This window comes from Lissotriton helveticus, chromosome 3_2 (assembly GCF_964261635.1).
Source record: "Lissotriton helveticus chromosome 3_2, aLisHel1.1, whole genome shotgun sequence".
In the NCBI taxonomy this organism is placed as follows: Eukaryota; Metazoa; Chordata; class Amphibia; order Caudata; family Salamandridae; genus Lissotriton; species Lissotriton helveticus.
The window spans coordinates 37,565,297-37,582,241 of record NC_136062.1 but is presented as its reverse complement, the minus strand read 5'-3'; the positions used below and the strand labels follow the sequence as shown (position 1 = coordinate 37,582,241).

The window sequence follows — 16,945 nt, the reverse complement described above, 5'->3', positions numbered from 1 at the left end:
TGTTATCCAGCTCAAAGCCAGGCCAGTTACTCCTATCGCCTGTAGACGGCTCAGCAATACTGCATGGTCCACCGTGTCGAACGCGGCCGACATGTCAAGCAGCACTAAAAATGCTGACTTGCCCATGTCGACTCGCGCCCGTAGATCATCCAACACGGTGACCAATGCAGTTTCCGTGCCGTGAGCCGGCCTAAAGCCGAACTGTGATGTATCCAGGCAGGAGTTATTTTCCAGAAAGTTGGATAAAGTTCTTGTGACCCACTTCTCTACAACCTTTATTATAAAAGGTAGGAGCGAAATGGGCCTATAATTGGCCGGGCTTGAAGGGTCCAAGGAGGCCTTCTTCAGCAGTGGTCTGACAATTGCCATCTTCCAACTTTCTGGAACCACTGCTGTATTTAATGACTGACAACAGATGGTGTGGAGCGGCGGAAACAGCTCATTTTGGAATGCCTTCCAGATCTTATGAGGCATAGGATCAAGTGGTGATCCTGAGGACACACCATTTGCCAGGAGGCAGAATTCTTCCAAAGAGGGGCACGGGAAGCAGGACAACTGAACCGCCGTGACAGGTGGTTCTATCGGGGAGAGCAAGGAAGATGTTAACTGAGCAGAACTCTGGAGTCCACTCAGGATTTTCCTAATTTTCTCCTCAAACGCATCAGCCACAGAATCGCACAGGTCCTGAGAAACGGGGATGGTCGAAGCAGCACAAGGCGGATGGGCTAGGTTGTTAACCAGCTTAAACAATGCCTGCGATTTGTTAGCGGCCCTAGCCAAAGTATCCGCCATAAACTGGGCCTTGGCTTTCTTCAGCTGGATCTTATATTCCTGCAAGGTCGCTTTATATGCAACCTTGTCTGCTTCCCTATATTCTCTTCTCCAAAGTCGTTCCGCCTGTTTACAGCGGAGTTTTTGCTGGCTCAAATCCTCCGTGAACCAGGCATTAGTTCTTCTGGGTCTGTCCCCTACCTTCCTTAGAGGGATCAATTTATCCTAGGATGTCACGATCTGCTGGCAGAAGACCTGATAACTTTTGTCCACATTGTCCTCCGCCACAAAGGGTCTGGGCAACAGGGTAGGTCTAGTTGGAGAGTTCAAAAGGCGGGACCACCGCCTGCAGGTCTTAACAGCGCCTAGATCACCCGTCCTCCGTGTGTTTGGCAAGAGAACAGACAACAAAACCAATGAATGGTCAGTCCAGCATTGAGCCACGACTTCTCCCACAGAGACTAGATCATCGTTGGCAAATACAAGATCAAGAGTATGTCCTCTAGCATGGGTAGGTGCCTTAACCAGCTGTGCAAGTTGTATATTGCTACATGCTTGGCATAGTTCTCTATATGCCAGGTCTTGAGGGCCAGAAGGCCAAAGGTTAAAGTCACCTAACACTAATAGTCTGGAGTGGGAGTTTGAGAGGTCGTAGATCAGGTCGATCAGTGGCTGGATCTCCGTGGAGGTTGGGGAGGGTGGTCTATAACATAAAAGATCCGCTACTAAGGTACCGCTCTGGGCCGTGATGGAGAAGCCCATGAGCTCAAACCCTGATACCTCCTTCAACTCCAATTGTGTAAACGCGATTGAATCTCTAAATATATAACCTAATCCACCTCCTCTGCCGGTGGTTCTAGGAGAGTGTTTAATAAGGTACCCCGGCGGGCAGGCCCATCCAAGCTCTACTTCACAATTAGTCCAAGTCTCTGTTACAAAGAGGACATCAAGATGTAAAGAGTCTATCAGCAGAACAATTTCCGCATGATGTTTTACGAGAGAGCGAACATTGAGTAGGCCACAAGAAAGGGAGGTAACAAGAGGGCGAGTCGTAGTACGGACTCTGGCGGGGTCCCAAGGATGTATTAAGGGATCCGACTCACGGAGTATGTCCAAAGGAGACGCACCGGACGCGCCCAAGATGCGAACGGGCGCAAACGGGCTTACCTCTGGCGCACCTCCGGCGCGCACCCGCTGCGCGTCACCACTGCGCTCTGACCGTCTGCCCATCCTTTATAGCCCTACACGTGGGAGGAGTGTGAGGGGAGGAAACTATTCCCCTCTCAAAGATGGCGCCCGTAAATCGGCTGCCACAAAATGCCCTCTCAAAGATGGCGTCCGCGAATGCCCCACAGTCCCTGGCTGCCCTGATTCCTGCAAATGCAGGGTGAAAACACCTTTAAATGCGGGTAAGAGCTAGCGCTATATTAGATGCACAAGGTACACGGCGCAAAGATAGTGAGCGGCGCAATTAAAATATCGAATGACAAGTGAGGAAGTTTAAAATTAAGACAGCAACCAGCGCGCTACACACAGCAAGTCTACCTGTGCGCGATCGTCCTGGCGGTTACAAATATAAACACAACTTACTGGCTGCCGTGGCAGCGCCTCACGGCCAACGCGTGACCGCACCAACACCTTCATCACCTTGCGCACTCTCACGCCCACCGAGCCGGATGACCGCAAGCTCTCCAAGATGGCGACGCGCCTGCGGATGGCCTCCAGCTTCATTTCCCACCTGGGCTCCCACCTTCTCTCCTGGACCTTTTGACTTTTGTTCTGTCCTGACCGACACTTTGCTGCTATTTTCGGACAGTTTTCTCTGGACTCTAGCCCTCCTCCCATTCCCCCGTCCTTTAACCCTGCTCCCCGTGGATGATCCTCAAATGTCTCCTCCCTTCTCCGCTTCCCCTTCTCTCCATACCCTTGCATCCCTCCCACCCTCCCTTTGTGCTGTGACTGCATCCACACTTATGGAACTCTGCTCTTTGACTTTTTGTAATACCTCTAATCAATGGTATTTGCTTCAGACCTTGCACCATATACCATTCCTATGCGACCCTTAGAGTATATCCAGTCATATCCCTTCCCATGTATATAGAGATAACTCTAATGACTAGTCTCCTATGTGATTTTTAGAGTATATCCATGTGTATCCCTTCCCAATGTATATAGAGATAACTCTATTCACTAGTATATGCAGTAGACCTTTGTACTCTCTACCATTCCTATGTGACCCTTAGAGTATATCCAGTCATATCCCTTCCCATGTATATAGAGATAACTCTAATGACTAGTCTCCTATGTGATTGTATCCCCTCCCTATGTATATAGAGATAACTCTAATCACTAGAACATGCAGTAGTCCGCTTTGCTCTCTACCATTCCTATGTGACTTTTAGAGTATATCCAGTCTTACCCCTTCCCTGTGTATATAGAGATAACTCTAATCACTAGTTTATGCAGGAGTCCGCTCTGCTCTCTAACATGCCTATGTGACTCTTAGAGTATACCCATGTGTATCCCCTCCCTAAGTAGATAGAGATTTCACTAGTATATGCCTAGAGTTTATCGATTTGTATCTCCTCCTTGTGTGACTCTATCTCTTGTACATTTGAAATTTTTTCTGTTCGTACCTTTTTGTAACGCATGTAAACCTAAGTCCGTACGTTTTCAACTGGTTCTTATGTAAGTCAAAAATTTGCAAATTCCTTTTGTACCGTCAGTCCTTATGTTTGAAACTGGGTCCTATGTAAAGCGCTCTGACGCCTTCGGGTAAAGTTCGCGCTATATAAAATCGCATAAATAAATAAATAAATAAAATAAACTCAATGGCCACATGATCGAGAAAACGACACAGCTAAACATTACATTGAAGTTATTAAGCAGAAAGTATTACTGACTGCTGCCTCTTGGCTGTGAAAACTGGCAGGTCACCCACACCATATCACAGGCGCAGCTCGAGGTGCGAAAACGAAGTCCCTCCACTGGGGCGCTGCCTGCAACTGTGGTAATAGAAAGGCAGTTCGGTTACTCCTAGCAACCAAAAGTACCGCGCACAATGACGCCCCCGGGGTATGACAAAAGGAGCAAAACCCCCGTGGTACACTCTTGGCGCCCCAGAGGTACTATTGTAAGTGTAAACCGGACTCCATTGGCTCTAACAACCAGTAACCCCCCCCCCCCTCATTGTCGGTGTAAACCACGCCCATCAGCCATCGAGGTCTCGGAACTGAAGCCGCACCTCTTTCATGTGACGAGTTCAATCAGGCCCAGAGTTCTAATAGGAAACGGGTTTCAAACAACAGGTAAGCTAAGCATTCATGCTAGATAAAATGCCTTGGAATCGCTGTGTTCCGAAAGCAAGCTACGGTCACCAAATTCCTTGAGTCGGAGTGGGCGCTGATCTAGGCAAAAACGCTCGTGGACTATTGCACTTGTTCATGCTCTGAACCATGTGCAAAATACCTGTTTATATCATGTAAAGAAAACCAACTCTACTTTTCGCATTTTTTACCCAGAAGGCTGTGAACAACTTGCATGTCGTTAAAACGTGAGTGCGGAGGAGTACCAGTAGATATTCGGTAGCTGTGAAGCTTTCTCACGTAATGTTTGGCGCCTACTTTATATTTTTGACCATTGATGAAAAAAAGAAACGACAATTTCAGGATCCAACTTGTCGGTGGGTAAAATGCACATGCCGACTCGGGGCCGGATGGTAGCTATGGGCAATGATGACATATACACTGTTTCGATTAGTGCAACAGCATGTGTTGCTTGTGACAGTGTTGCTTGTGACATGCTGCTTTTTAGCTCTCGGCTAGGCAGCGCATGCGCTGTCTTATAGAGAGGTGCTGTATACAGTATGGGGGGTATCTTTCTCCTTCCAAAGGTCTCTGCCCCTTTACTTTCCAAACTCTCTTGTTCCTCTGCCGCACCCCCTTCCCTCCCGCAGTCTGTAACTTCTCTGTCCACCACCACTCCCTCCCCCCACTCCCAATCATGCCTTCTTCGACGCCCGTACTTTTGTTTATTATGGAATAGGTCTCGCTTAATACGAGTCCTTTTGCATTTTTAAATGCTTGTTTGCACCAGGGATTGGCTGGCTGAGTTGCGCACTTTATTTTGCCTGACCTGTCCAGATGGCTATGTTGCGAATGCGTCCAGCAGTTGCTATACAGACGCTCCTGCGCATAATCTCTCGAGCCTGGTTTTTGGTTTGCGGAGTGTTATAGAAATGAATGCGCAGACTTTCAGTGAGTGTTTTTGAAATGTTATATTTATTTCAACCCATTGACATGACTATGCTTTTGTCCCTGCCTGTTTATCTTCAGCAACCGCCTGTGTCGCCCCTTCCCCATCTCTTTGTTATTGTTGTCTGCAAAGCACTGCAACACTGTTCGGAAATTACACACGCCAAGGGCTCAATTCGGGACCATGTGATATCCAAATCAGACCAGATTACCTCTGCTTCACTCATCCTTGTTGACTGGTCTGACCTTAAAGGTCAGCGCGCACTCGAGGACTCTGAGCTGCTCAAGAGAGGGACAACGCCGGCCGGGCTTCGCTCCGCTGAGGCGTTAATCACCAAATCCCTTTTGCTTGCTGTTTGCTGTGGGTGGCGGCCGGGCTTAGCTCCGCCAACCGACTCACCCCCATTGCTGCTTTTCTGTTTGGCCGGGCCCTGCTCCGCCGAGCAGGACTACAACTCCCAGCTGCCCCACCCAGGACGCTGCCTCACCTGAAACCACCGTGCGCCAGGAGGCGCTTAAAGGTCAGCGCGCACTCGAGGACCCTGGGCTGCATAAGAGAGGGACAACGCCAGCCGGGCTTTGCTCCGCTGAGGCGTTAATCACCAAATCCTTTTTGCTTGCTGTTTGCTGTGGGTGGCGGCCGGGCTTAGCTCCGCCAACCGACTCACCCCCATTGCTGCTTTCCTCTTTGGCCGGGCCCTGCCCCGCTGAGCAGGACTACAACTCCCAGCTGCTCCACCCAGGACGCTGCCTCACCTGTAACCACCGTGCGCCAGGAGGCGCTTAAAGGTCAGCGCGCAATCTTGTCCCGCGAGGACGCGCGCGGGACGCACCGGGCTAAGCCCGGGCAAAGGGCAGGCCGTCTGTGGCAGTCTGTGGCTGTCTGTGGCTGTCTGTGGCTGTCTGTGGCTGTCTGTGGCCGTCTGTGGCCGTCTGTGGCCGTCTGTGGCCGTCTGTGGCCGTCTGTGGCCGTCTGTGGCCGTCTGTGGCCGTCTGTGGCCGTCTGTGGCCGCCTGTGGCCAGACGAGGCCGGGCTGGGCCACCCCCCTTGCACTTCTGGAGGTACTTTATTATTGACTTTGTCCTGTCTTTGGGAGGATACCACAACCGTTACATTTTTGAAATATTATTGTGGACTGGTGGGAAGGGAAGGAAGAAATCGCTTTATTACCCTGAAACCCATTGATTGTTTGTTAGAGAAGGTCAGGGTTAGGCGAAAGCGCTGCTAATATCTAATTATGGCTAAACCTCCTAAAACGCGCTCGGTTACGAGTAAAGCACAATTAGCCGGTACACCAAACCTTGTTAACCTTGAGCCAAATGTCGTACTAGCCAATAAAATTAAAAAACCTACCGCAATTGACCTGATGCTGAGGAAAGTCACAGGGGAGATCGAGCGCCTGGAGAGGAGTCTGTCCTCCTCTCCAATTCCCTCACTAGTCACCCCACACAATGTAGGGATTTAAGTACATCTGTAAGCTCCAACATGGAGATAGTGAGGGTATCCCCTGCGCACTGTTGGTAGCTCAGATAGGTGCAGTTGATACCAGGGACACTAATTTAATCACATGTAAAAGGCCCAACCAACAGGGGCGCAGGAAGGGCCAACCTAAGAAAAAGAAAGCAAACACACTGGTGTATCAATCTAAAAATTGCGAAGAGGTAATCCCTGTAGAAGTAGTGCCAGACCACTCAGGTCCACCAGGATGGATAGACGAGGTAATCGGAGACCTAAATAAGCAACTTGAGGCCTTCATCACTAGCCAACTAAAACCGATTGTCAGTCGGACAGACAAAATAGCTCATGAATTGATTAAACAGGGGAAGCTCAAGGGCCCGACAAGTAGTAATTTTACCCCAGACCCAAATCAAATCACCAATACGGTTGTTGGCCAAAAAGCGGATAAAAATAACTGTGTCAGTAATATGTAATGCACGATCGCACAGGTACACGACTCACCTAAAACCTTAGTTCACCCAGAGAGGGGAAATGCTCAGAAGGAGAGAACTAGAAATATAGACAAAGTTCAACAGCGAACATCTGCGCAAATGGGGCAAGAAGGGTATCACACAAATCAAGGACTAACTAGTCTACATCAAAAAGACCATGCTTTGTATGAAAGACCTGAAAACTGTCCACCACACATAAATCTGCCCCCTGAAACATGCCCCTACGTCATTGTGTTTGCAGGGGTCCCAGAACTGAGGGCTGCAGAAGAAGAATCACACTCAGACCTAAAAACTAAAATAACCAAATGGTTGAATATTCATAGGCCCTTGAATACCGGGGAATGTGGCAAGATCCTCCATGTAAGACGAGCGAATTGGTTAGGTGGTAGAAAGAAAGACATCATAGGGGACTGTATTGTGGCGAATTTTAGACACACCAACCTAGTGGAATATAAACTAGGAAACCCAAACAGAAACCAGACCAGTACCATTCGCACCCTACCATTGGGACATTTTTATCCGAGGAGACGGAGTATTTACACTACGGCCTATCCCAAGTGGAATACAGGAAGGGCACCTCCTAGACAATGGGACAGAATGCCAAATCACCCAGGTCAATTTATACCACCTCGAGACTACCCACAGTGGAGAAATAGATTTAGTCCCTTACAGTCTCTTGACGAAAACGATTGACTACCCCCCTTTAGGGAACGGCCAAGAAAAGATGACCACAGGGGAGGGAACTGAGTGTACTAGGCAGGGGGCTGGGGAAAGCCATGAAGTATTGAGGATTGAAGAATCCCCAACACACAGTGGCGTGGGTGTGAGCGGGGTAAAGTTGCTTAAGATGGTGGGGCACAGACCGAATGATCAGGACCGATTGGGTGGAAATACTTCCAGGGCAGGGCTAGTTCTACTGTCCTGGAATATAGCGGGTCTGGGGGGGAAATTTGAAAACAAGGACTGGAGGGAGTATATCGGTGGCTTCCATATTATAGCACTCCAAGAGACCTGGACACTCGATTCCTCTCCCTATCAGTTAGATGGTTATAAATGCTTTTTCGTGCCTGCACAGCAAGGAAGATCAGGCAGGGCAAAGGGAGGGTTAGCCTTGTATGTTGACCTTGATCTAAAAGGCACATTGACGCAACCTCGTTGGGTATCACACACTCTACAGGCAGTGGTATAACTCAGGACCGGTTGATGGGAAATATCCGGTCATAGAGGAATTAGAGAACAGACTAAATGAAGAAGTGGAGCAAAGGAAAGGGGGTGCAGAACCAATTATTTTGGTCATGGGTGACTTTAATTGTCACCTTTGCCAAAAACTTCTCCCTGTAAAGCCTGATTGGTCATCCTGCCCAATAGAAAGTGGACCACACCTTGAGCACAATAAAGAGGGAAAACTGCTAATGAAGCTGTTTGATAATTATGCTCTTACACACACAATTGACCTCTTGGCCCCGAGAATAGATGGCACTCTCACACCAATATTTAAGGGAAGAGGCTGTTCATCTATCATAGATTTTATTTTAATATCCACCTTTGCAAAAGACCAGGTTAAAGAGGTGAGAACGGATTGGAGCCCTTTTAGTGACCACAATCCCCTAATTCTTGAAATTCTATATAATGGGATCATAGAAAGAAATGATCTCGCAGTCACTGAGATGTGCCCAACGGACCAGGGGAGGCGACTAAGATGGTTAAAAATCAATGTTCAAGATTTTTACAGAACCTTAATAGAAAGAGGGAAAGAACAAATAGATGCCTGTCTAGAACCTACAGTAGAGGGTAGAGATCTGGTCTCAGCATTCGTGTCCCTAACTAAGGTGGTTGATGGACTACTAAAAACCAAACGTCCCATAAAGGATACACTACTTCCTCGATGGTTTGACTCTAATTGCTCGCGGGCTCTGAGGGAGCTAAAACTCTCCCTTAAGACTCTCCCGAGGGATAAGCAGAAAGTTGCCCGGTGTAGGCGTAGCTACAAAACACAGGTTAAACAGAGAAAGATTACGCTGCAAAAGGAAGTCTGGGCGGACCTGAGGGAAGCAGGGGAAAACAGGAACTATACTCAATTTTGGGAAATCATTAACAGGCCCTGTTTTCAAGATAGCAGTTCCCCGGTCATTAGTACTAACGTACTCCCTGAGCAGTGGGTCAGCCATTTTAAGAGCCTCTACAACCATCAAGGTGATGCAGTTGTGGGGGAGTCCTGGGAGGGGCCTCGCTCCACTGAACTAGAATTCTCTCTACAAGAAATCACCATGGCCATTCAAGGTCTGACCCGAAACAAGGCACCAGGCCCGGATGGCACGCCACCAGACCTTTATCTAAGTAACATTGGTTTATGGGGGCCCGTTGTTCTATTATTAGCTTTCTAAAAGTCGCTGTTAACTTAAGAAACACAAGAGGTTAACCCAGGATGTACATAATTTTCACATATTTTTAATTGTATTAACTCTGTTTTTAATATTCTATGGTTCAGAAATGTAATCGATGATTTTGTACATATGAATTTTTATGATGATTTTCTTTTTTTTAACAACTCTTTTTATTGACAAATCGCATAGAAGATACAGCTCTCCGTACCCCGGAGGAACTGTGGCAATACAGTACAGCATAATCAGCGATTTGGTTTACAGTAATATATAAACAAGGAAAAGAAGCCCCCAACCCCCAGCCCTTTACCCCACCTATCCTGACCCACCCCCTCCCCTACCCATCCCCTGCACGGCATCTCTCTTGTTCTGCAGCTAGTGTACATACATGGCAATAAGATATGAAACATGATGGTTTTTAATCATCGAAATAAAGTTTACTGAACTGACTGGTCTGACCATTTCCTCATTCCCTTCTTTTTTCACCTCTCTCACACTTTAACTCTCGGCCAACCTGAAAGAGCATCTACGTGGTTCCGCAACACAAAAAACATTGATCTTGAGATTCTATGTGATTCTGCTATGCGTTCACTTCCTAGTCTAGACCCCAATACGGATGTCAACGATCTCACTCCCCTTTGCCTCTCAATCCTTGCAGTCGAGATCGACAAGGTTGCTTCACTCCAAAGGAAAAGACCCACACCATCAGCTCTTTGGTTCAACAAAGCTCTCTATGACGAAAGGAAAAACCTCAAAATCTTGGAGAAGCACAGGAGACATTCTCCATCCACCCCCAACCTCTCTCTTTTACGCTCAGCAAGATCCAAATACCACCAGCCCATCTTCCAGGAAAAAACATCTCATTTCAGATCCCTCCTTGATTCAGCTAACCTAGACCAAAAAAACTTTTCGACCTCATCAAAAACCCAAATTGTTCTCCCCAAACCATGAAGCCTGAGGATGCTTCAAAGAAAGCAACTGAGTTCGCTATATTCTTCGATCAAAAGGTAAAATCTCTGGTGGAACAGGCCACCCACCCCACCCCAATCGAGGAGCGAAAAGCCTTAGTCACCTGGCAGAACTTTGCCGCCATCTCGGAGGTTGATCTCCTCAAATGCATCCGCGAAACCAAACCCTCCAACCATTCTTCTGACCCTATACCCAGTGGCATCACCATTGATTTCTATACTAACACCCTTTCCTACTGGACCAGGCTAGTCAATCTCTTCCTCAGTCAAGGATCCCTTCCAGTTGTCCTCAAAACAGGACAGGTTACCCCCCCTTCTAAAAAAAAAACCTCTGCAGATGCAAATTACCTCAATAACTTCCGCCCCATCACCAATCTCCCTTTTCTTTCAAAGATCACAGAAAAATGTGTTGCAAAACTGTCCCAACACATTATGGACAATAATCTCCTCGACATGTTCCAGTCGGGCTTTATTCAAAATTGCAGCACTGAAACAGCCCTGCTGCAGGTGATCGATGATGCGCTGCATATTCTCGATTCGGGGGAATCGTGCCTTCTGATTCTTCTTGACCTCTCTGCAGCTTTTGACACTGTTAATCACAACACCCCCTGAACATTCTTCATCAGAGAATGGGCGTGGAAGGCACAGTACTTAAATGGTTTGCCTCTTTCCTCTCGGACAGATCCCAAATGATTAAGATTGCGAACAGTCTCTCGTCTCCACTGGTGGTTGATCAAGGCGTCCCTCAAGGTTCTATCCTTGCTCCCACTCTGTTTAATCTTTATCTGGAACCATTAGGGAACCTCCTAAGCAAATCTGGAATCCTCTACCATCTCTTTGCAGACGACACCCAATATACCTCAAGGTGTCTTCCCCTCATGATCTCTCACTACTCAGCTCTACTCTCAACGCTATTCACAACTGGATGTTAGTGCACCAACTCATTCTCAATCCCTCTAAAATGGAATTCCTCCTCTTATCTAACTCTCTCTCCCCGCCTCCTGTTCAATGTTGGTTGAATCTACTCAATAGTAAACCCATCATTGTGGACTGCGCTAAATCCTTAGGTGTCATACTGGACAAAAGACTCAACCTAATCTCACACATCAATTCCATGGCCAAGAGCGCACGTTATCAGCTGCGCCTACTTTGGGGAATTCGTCGGTTCTTCCCGGAGAATGACCTAAAAACCTTGGTTCAATCGCTAGTTCTCTCTAGGTTGGACTATTGTAATTCTCTTCGGACTGGCCTTCCCAAATCTCACCTCTCTCCCCTCAAATCCGTCCTCCATTCAGCAGCTCGCTTAATTTCAGGGTCCAAACGAAGTGACCACATCACCCCTATCCTGTCTTCTCTCCGATGGCTTCCCATCAAGGCTAGAACTATCTAGAAAACGGCGTGCATCAGCCACAAAGCTTTGCACTCTTCCTCCCCTCGCTATCTGGCGAACTGAAATTGTCTGGAGGCTTAAGACCGTCTCGGTATGCGGAAAAGTTCCTTCTTAAGCCCCCCTCCTTCAAAAGGGAAAAATTGATGGCACAATCGTTCTCGGGTATTGGTGATTAAGTTGGAACACAAAAAGACAGACAATTTTACGCTATGTACAAAATATTTACTTTTTGTTCTATAAAGAGGTATTATGCATTTTACAATGAGACTGTCAATGATTCAGTTCAAGGTTGGAGTGACATTCAATATAGTGAAAGAAGGTGATCGGTGACATGGGTGAAGTAAGTGCAGTTTACGCATAGGTGAGACAAAATTATGTACAAATTTTACAAGCGAATAATTAGCCAGAATGGTCAGTATAACGAAGAAAACAATGTCTGTGGTAGATTATACAGCTGATTGCTAATTTAGGACCAGAAGACCTGAAGAAACTTAAGCAGAAGCGAACATCTACGTTTTGACCATGACATTAAGCATTTTTTAAGAAAGCGTCATAGCGGGTCTTCTTTAGGACCAGGTGAGCGATGAAGGGGGAAGACAACCTGAAATTAAATGAATTCATATGTGTCAGGTGAGTTCCAACTCTCAAAAACTAAGCAGAATTGCAGGTGGTACCAATAACATGATACTCACCCATTTGTGGGGACAATTTTCCTAAAACTGCCTTAAGGGATGTCGGAGACTGGCCGGTTATCTAAGGAGATCAAGGTGTGGAAATTTACATCGCATTACTTCCGGCATGATTGAGAGAAAGGGAGACAACGTATTGCAAGGCAGTGAATTGGTCTTACCTGAAAGTTTCAGGAAGACTCCAAATTGTAAAGCATCTCAAAATGAATCTGGTGGTAAGAGCCTTGTGAATCTATAAGTGAAAATCATAAAGGATACGCAAATAAATAAATGCGGGTTGTCAAAAATGAAATCCACATATCTGGGCCAAATAAAAGCCAGGCCTTACCTATGCGAATTAATTAGATTACTGTGGGGATGGCCGCTGTTGAATTCAATCCGTCCTGGAGAGGAACTTAATTATCTTAGTCCTCCATGCCCGGTCCATACCAGCCGAACTGGGTCCTGTCTGACAAAATTAATAACACATGACTTAGGCTGCTGGTGCCAGGGGCGTTCAAAGAACAACCAACAAGCGGGCTGTTGCGCAGAGCTTACCTGGCAATAAGATGCTCTTGAGTCACGTCTAGCAGTCTCGAATGATTCTGCTAGACTGCCAGTAAAGAAGAGGAAAAACTGGGAAAGTCTGACGTCAGCTTGGCGTACAGGGAAACATGCCCGATGCTTCGCAGCAGCTGGATGCTGTCTGTGGAGCCTCAGTGTCATGTTCACCAACACAGCAGTAATGCATAGCACTTGCTGAGCTGCAGCTCTTGCATTCCTGCAATGCTAGGGGAGAATTTGTGAATAATTCCTGTAGTTCATTTGGGTCCTGATGCGCCTTGCATTAGGCATTGTGTCGGATATTAGTTTATCCTAATGAGTAGTGAGATGTCTAAAAGGATTATAAACAACAAAGGTGCATATTAGAACACAGTGCCCAACAAATTCAAACATTTGTGCCAACTTAATAATCTTATTTCAGTCTAGAGTCTCAAGCATTACTAGAAAGACTAAAGTACACATTAGGATCTTTCCTGTAAAGGAAAATAAGCCTCAAATATTCAATATTCAACCAGCCCATGAGGTATATGCATAGTGGGTTACTGGCCCCAGTAGTGGACCATAGGTATTCCGAGCGATTGGAAAAAAAACATTTTTACAACTTTTTGCGGAATGAAGACCAGATGGGTCACTTAATCATGGATGGAATGTCTGCAGATGCTCACTATACATTGTTTTGTCTGTGTGGATTGGACCAACGTAGGGCCACTCTTCTTACAGGTAGGGTAAAATATAACGCGGGCAATTAGAATTACAAGGCCCAATCTTCAGTAACCTCACTGTATTGACATGTCAATGTCATTAAAAGACAGTTAACATGTTAAAAGTAGTTCAGAGAGAAATATGAGATAATTGAACACGTCATGTTGTTCATTAAGGGAATGATCATGTATGCGAAGGACATAAGGCTGCAATTGTCCTGAAATAAGGCCAGAGGTCGAACAAGCTGTCAGTACGTAAGGGTCAACAAGTGTCAGACATATTGTAGTTGGTCCATTTGTCTGAAAGTCTCCTCCACTTCATTCAATCCGTTCCCAACTGTGTCCAAAGAGCGTATCCACATACACTCCTTGAGATTTAGGGTTGTGCTTGTTTTGCCCCCTCTGGGGTGAGGACGGATTTTCTCCAGTACCCACCAAGACTGTTTAGTGAATGGCCTTGGTTGTTAAAGTGTTCGACTAGGGGAGCACCCTGCACTTTACATTTCAATCTGCAGAGGTGTTGCAAGATTCTAGCCTTCACCTTCTGAGTAGTCTGCCCCACCTACAACTTACTACACGGACATTGGATGGCATATATTAAGTTTGCACTGTTAGAGTTCGTGTGCTGTGAAAGGTTATATGTCCTGTTCGGGTGTGTGCTTGAGGTACCCTCAGTGGTTAGGAAACAAGCCTTGCAATGCCTACATTTATAATGTCCATGGAGGGGTGGCAAATTCAGCTGACTCCTGATGTCTGGTGGTCTGGGTGGCTCTAGATTAGCCTTTATTACGAAGTACTTGATGTTTTTCCTCTCTTGAACGCAAAGATTGGTTCATCAGTGGTACCTAGTTCACTGGTCACTAGATTCCAATACTACTTCACAATTTTTTTGATCTCATTGCTTCTGGGGTTAAAGGTGGTGACACAGATGATGCTGTTTTTTCCTGTTTCTTTGGGTTTTACCTCTAACAGGGAATCACGGGGACAATAGCAGGCTTGTTTCCTGGCCCGTTTAAGTAATCCCATGGGATAGCTTCTCTCTTTAAGTCATTGTGTGAGGATCTCGGTTTCCTTGAAAAAGTCGGTCCTGCGGGCACAGTTTTTTCTAAGTCTCAAGAATTGCCCATAGGGCAAAATGTCCCAGAGACTTCTCGGATGATGTGAATCATATTTGAGTAATGTATTGCGTTCCGTGGGTTTCCTGTATAAATCGGTGAATATCAGTCCCTCCTCTACTTTGAAGTTAAGGTCCAGGAAGTTGATGGATTCATTACTGTTGGTCATCATGAACAGGATATCTGTTGATCTATTGTTCAGCCGGTTTTGGAAGTCTGTCAAACTAGTTTGACATTGTTACTTTACATGATTAATAAGGAAGCGCTGCAACCTGTAGTGTAGAAAGAAGGAGAACCAGTTTAGCGCAGTGCCGGATAGGCCCATCCTCTGTTCTAGAATGTTGAGTAGGGTAGTGTGATTGATGGTGTCAAAAGCTGCTGACCGATCCAGTAGGATCAGGAGGCAAGATTCAGCAACCATAGGACATTTTCTACAATATGTACCATGGCAGTTTCTGTACTGTGACCTGATCGGAAGCCAGATTGGCACTGGTCAAGATGTTGGAATTTGTTCAGTGTGAATACAAAGCTGTAAGTGCACATATTTTTCAAGGAGTTTGGCCAGATTAGGGATGTTGGACATGGTGCGGTAGTTAATAGGATCAGACTGGTCGGAGTTAGATTTTTATTTAGGATAGGGGTAACTTGAACAATTTTGAGGCAGTCGGGTAGGAAGCCCTGGGAGAGACAGGCATTGATAATCTAAGTCCACAGAGGTAGTAGAAGGTAAATGGACTCATTTAGGGATTTAGATGAGAGGGGATCAGTGAAGTAGTTAGAATATTTCAGGGAGGTCAGAATATACAGATTGCCAATCTCGTCCAGGGTTGTCAAGCTGGACCAGGAGACATTGTTTTTCGGTGATAGGAAGAGGTTACGCAGGAGAGCTTCCTGATCTTTTGAGGGAGGGAGTCGGAGGGGTTTGGGCTGTAGAAGACTGGGTGCTGTCTGAATGTAGATAGTGATTAAGAGCGTTTTCTCAGCGCAAGAGGAAGCAAACGTTTCACAGTTAAGTAGTGCTTTGTTAGAGGAACCAGGATCACTTTTGGAGGACGATTAGTTTCTGATGATTTCAAACAGTTTCTTGGGTCTATTAGTGGCAGTGTCTAATTGATTTTGGAAGTACGCTGCTTTGGCGTTCCTATTATGCCGATTGTAGGCATGGTATCGTTTACGCAGGAGTAGGAGGTTGGCCGAGGGGGGTAGGGTGGTGGGGAGTGACTCCATGCTCTTTTAGCAAGCCTAAAGAGATGCCGTTCTTCATTAAAATTGCTGTTGAACCAGGGGTTGGATCGTTTGGATGGGATTCTTTTAAGTTGTTTAAGGGCTATGATATCCATGACTTTTGACATAGAGTTGAAGTAGTGACCAGTGAGGTCTTGAGCTTTTGTCATGCTGGGCAGTGGAGGCAGGGCTTCACAATGCACAGTAGGTAAAGAATCAATGTGACGGGTACCATGGGTCCATTGCCTGGTTGGTCCTTGGAGGTGGTTCTTTTTTATTTAGTGAGAAGGTGATGCAGTGATGGTTGGCCCAATCACAAGGGAGAATAGTCAACCAGTACAGTGTTCTTGTTAGCTATGATCAGGTTAAGGTTCTCTCCTTTCTCATGGGTGGGATCATTGCAGGCTTGGATGAGATTGAGGCCCTGGATGAAGGGTTTGAAGTCATTCACGAGCGGGTCATCGATATTGTTCCAGTGTATGTTGAAGTCACCAAGGAAGATCTGGTTGGTGCGATCATTCTACAAAAATATCGAAAATAAAATATCGTTGTGAAAAATATGGTAATTAAAAATATCTTTTTTTTCTGTTAAAAATAAATGTGTAAAATAGGTAAATATTACTAATAAATAAAATAAACATAGTTACAAATATTTAATGTTTAAAATTAATAAATAATACACATGTAATAATAAAACATTAATTAAACATATACATAAAATATATAATATATACTTAATAATACTTTTAATTACTTATAAATTATTTATAAATACTATTAATTACAAATACATCTACACGCATAAAATAATAACATAAATAAAAAGCAAATACTTATTTTAATAAATTTAAAAAATTAAATATACTTTCAAAATATGTAAAATTAATTAAATACTACATTATCTAAAATAATACAAAAAAATATTAAATAGATAAATAAAACTACTATTTGAAGTCCCAA

At 45.6% G+C, this 16,945-nt stretch overlaps 2 protein-coding genes across 10 annotated transcripts in view; one reads left to right on the top strand and one right to left on the bottom strand.

Annotated features, from left to right (window-relative positions):
* Positions 1-3,805, bottom strand: part of FAM227B (family with sequence similarity 227 member B) — a 3,234,040-nt gene extending 3,230,235 nt beyond the window's left edge. For all 6 annotated transcript variants that reach the window (XM_078684781.1, XM_078684784.1, XM_078684786.1 and 3 more), the window contains exon 1: positions 3,675-3,805. The gene's annotated coding sequence lies outside the window, so the exon portion shown is untranslated. The remainder of the gene's footprint in view (positions 1-3,674) is intronic.
* Positions 3,806-3,970: 165 nt separating this feature from the next.
* The window catches only part of DTWD1 (DTW motif tRNA-uridine aminocarboxypropyltransferase 1), a 151,102-nt gene continuing 138,127 nt past the window's right edge, over positions 3,971-16,945 (top strand). The window contains exon 1 of one of the 4 annotated variants that reach the window (XM_078684778.1): positions 3,971-4,079. The gene's annotated coding sequence lies outside the window, so the exon portion shown is untranslated. Of the gene's footprint in view, positions 4,080-4,107; positions 4,325-4,433; positions 4,454-16,945 lie in introns of those variants that run through there. The other 3 variants (XM_078684777.1, XM_078684779.1, XM_078684780.1) reach the window with 3 other exon arrangements.